The sequence below is a fragment of the Pinus tabuliformis genome, chromosome Q (genome assembly GCF_031772625.1).
Source record: "Pinus tabuliformis cultivar Carrire ecotype Pingquan chromosome Q, CPIR1, whole genome shotgun sequence".
Classification (NCBI taxonomy): Eukaryota; Viridiplantae; Streptophyta; class Pinopsida; order Pinales; family Pinaceae; genus Pinus; species Pinus tabuliformis.
Window position 1 is genome coordinate 254,622,690 of NC_142296.1, and position 4,070 is coordinate 254,626,759.

Here is a 4,070-nt window from a genome sequence, read left to right on the forward strand (position 1 = left end):
AGGGCCCAATTTGGGCTTTGGAGAATAGGTGCAGTGATCAACTTGTCCTTTAGGCTGTCCAAGACCTCTTTATAGATTTCTAACCATAAATATTCAGAGTCTTTGGCCAATAACCCAAACAAAGGAGAAGATAACTTGCTAAAGTCTTTTATAAATCTCCTATAGTATCCAGCTAAACCTAGAAAACTTCTGACATCCCTCTATTTTTGCAGAGTTGGGACCCTTTGGATGATGGCTATCTTATTTATGTCCACCTGTAGTCCTTTCTGGGATATTGAATGACCTATAGCAGTCCCTGCAGTCGTCAAGAACTCACATTTTTCGGGACTAAGGGACAAATTCATTTCAATGCATTTGTTTAGAACCTTACCCAAGTTGGATAGAGCCTCCTTGAAATCACACCCATAGGGTGTAAAATCATCCATATAATTTTCTACTACATCATGGACTAGCTCGACAAATATCTCAAGACTACCGTCTAGAAAGTGGAAGGGGCATTGCATAGGCCAAAAGGAAGGACCCTATAAGTGAAACGACCCCAAGGACAGGTGAAGCTAGTTTTATCCTGGTCTTCTGGGCTAATCTGGATTTGACTGTACGTGCTGAATCCATCTAGGATAGGGAGAAACTTTTTCCCTGCCAAGCCATCTAGCACTTGGTCAATGAAAGGTAGAGAGAACTGGTCCTTCTTTGTTGCTTTGTTTAACTCTCTTTAATCGACAAAAATCCTCCACTTCACATTTTTCTTTGGAACCAACACCAAAGAAAAAACTCACTCACTATCCTAAATAGGGTAAATGTATCCTACATCCAGTAGCTTTTGCGGTTCTTCTTTGACTATATCCTTGAGAGATGGATTCATTCTCCTTTGGGGTTGTCGGACTAGTTTTCAACCTTCTTTGATATAAATATGGTGAGTACAAACCAAGGGGTGCACTCCCTTCATTTCCTTGTAACTCCAAGGAAATCCATCCAGATGTTCCCTTAGCATGTTGCACAACTTTTCTTCTTGGTGTACAAAAAGAGAGGGGTTGATTTTTAAAGTTCTTTTAGGGCCGAATTATATGGTTTTGACACAGGTAGGGTTTGAATCAGCTAGGAATTGTTTCTCTTGGTTTCCTTTACTAATTCCTCTAAGGACAAGGTGTTAGGAGTTGGACTTTGGAGTATGTGTTTAATTAAATCATCCTCATCCGATTTTCCTCCTCCCATGGCTGTTTCTAAGGTATAGAGTTGGGTTGAGTAGACTTCATATTCTTCCTCCTCTTCTAGCCATAAAGGTAAGCCATGTTCTAGAGATGGCTGGGCAAGAGGTTACAAGACTAATTTCTTGGACAGATGCCCATTTTTTATAGTCATATTTCCAGCCCTGCAGTTGATGTAGGCATCGACAGTGGCTAACCAAGGCCTCCCAAGTATAAGAGGATAACCAATAAGCTTGGCCTTAGGTTGGAGAACTAGGAAGTCTGTAGGGTAATCCCAAGAGTCAATGTATACCATCACATCCTCAACCATCCCCCCAGGGGTTACTGTGGAACGGTCTGCAAGTTACAAGACTATTGTGGTATTTATTAATGAACCTTGGAGATTGAGCTTGAGCAAGGTGTCCTCAATCATTACATTAATGGTACCCCTAAGATCGATCAAAGTGTGTGGGACAATTTTTCCATTGATGTGCGCATCTACTACAGGACTTCTAGGGTCCAAATACTTTGGGAAAATTACCTGCCGCAGCATAAAGTCGGACAGTTGTCCAATGACATTATGGTAGGGGTGTCTCTTTTTCACCTCCCTAGATGTTTGAAACACTTATCTTTAATCAACTTGTTGTAAATAGGTACATCCTTGATGGCTTGGAGAAGTGGAATTTTGACACATAGATTTTTCAATTCACCCAGAAGTTCATTCTCTTCTGGGGTAGGCTTGATTGGATGAGTTAATATCTCAGGAAAGGGTGGTGGATTCACTCTAGGCATGCTTTCCTCTCTTTCCTCCTCACTCTCCCTAGGTGGAGGTGGAGGTTAGTTGTCGAGAGTACTCTCCCAGATCTTAGGTTGATTTCTTGAATCTCCATAGCATAAGTAGGATAGGATGTCTCTCCACTATACACTTACTATGCTTGTCTATTGTTCAAGTTCTAATTTGGATGGGTAGGCATATGAGGTTGTTTAGGTGGAGCACGGTGTAAAAGATGTGGTTGAGTAGGAGGTGAAGGCAATAAAGTTGGAGCATTGTTGTATGGGGGTCTCCACCCCTGGGTGGTGCATTCCATTGAGGTTGTGGTAGAATATATGGCTGAAATGGCTGCCTGGTTGACTTGGAATGGTACTGAGGTGAAAAATACCAAGGAGGAGGTGTAGAATAGGAGGGATGAGAAGGGGGCCCCCAAGAGGGAATGGATTTGTTCTGGTTAGGGTTGTAATATGCATGGGATGACCCTTTCATGCCCTTCTAGTATGGATGAAGCCCATGAGGTCTCCTTTGATTTATGTAGCAGAGCTGTTCAATCACCCCTTCAATTCCCTGATGTCAGTGCCTAGATTTACCTTAGGCTGAGGAAGGTAGGATCCAGGGCCAACATCAAACCACGCTCAGCCTGGTAGCTAGCCCTACTAGGTCAGGAGAGGGCTCTCTCTGGGTCAATCTCAGCAAATTATGATCAATGATGGCTTGAGATGACTGATAGAAATACTGATCTTAGGCTAGGTATATGTGCAAAATATTTTGATTTGAATAGAATGATGTTTATGCTGGCTCAAATGGGAAAGCAGATTTTGGGTGTGGGGATTGAGGTTCAGTCTTGCAGAGATCTCAATGGGGCAAGGTAGGCAAATGATTTTGGCACTTCAAATTGAATGAGATGGAAGGAATAGATAGATGAGGTGTTGAAGAGGGCAAGAGAAATCATGGATCCTCCCCAAACAACTGAAAACATCAAATAACTAAAGAAAACTTCAAGTAGAGCACTGCACTTTCAATGGATTCTACTTACACTCTTGTTTGTTTAATTCAGAAGAAAACAAGATAGATAATGGCATACAATCACATAAAAAAAATTCACAATTATAAAGAGAATCACTGTACCAAGACAAATAACCACATGAATCCCAAAGAGTGCTACAAATCCTGGTCTCAATTCCTTAGCCAAAATGAAAATATGAGTGTACAATGAAGTCCTTTCCTTCCTCAAAAGTCCAACCATGCTAATGACTGAAAAAACATAAGATATAGGCAAACAAAAAATCATCCTAGCCTTGAGGGGTCCAGCTCATGAGTTTAGGAGCTGTTCCAACTAATTCTAAACTGAGAACTACAAATTAGGTAGTGGAACAACATGGCTCTAAAAACTAGGGAACTGATTCATTTAGTTGCAAAATAACTTTTTATGGATGAATCTACCTCCATGAGTGAAAATTTTACATATTTACATCATGATCCATCAATGTACATTAAATTACATCACAAATTTTCCATTAAGAAAGTGAAAAAGTCAAATTGGCCAAAGCTGGGAAAAAAACAGAGTAATACTTGGTCAAATTGGCAAAATTTGCTCTATGGGTCGCGCCTGATTCTATATGCATAGCACCTATTTCTACCCACTTTTGGAGGCCTTCCCGATGTCCAAATGAGCTCCAGGTGTGCTTGATGGAAAATTCTGCCTGTCTACTTTCCAACCCAAGTGGAAATTTTCAATTTGGCCTCCATTTGCCCCTCCAAAAGTCCATTCTTCCAACGCTGCTTCCTATGTGTCAAAATAGGGACAGTGAGGTCATTTTTTGACTGTTTTGACCTTTTTGAGGGCCCAAAACCTGCCCAAATTTCTTTTCCATAGGTAGGGAAGCATAATTTTTCATGCCAAATCCAAAAATGCTGAGTTTTTGTGATTTGGAGGCTCCTAGCAAAAGCGAGCGCCACATGGCGCAGTGCATTGGGCAGAAAAGTCTGTTTTTGCTCAAAAATTTCTAGTTCCGCACTTTATCTTCATATTACCTGTGGTCCCGCACCTAATGGTCATGTACCCAACGGACTTGACTGCACCTTTTCTTTCTTAAAGCTGCAGACCACTGAAT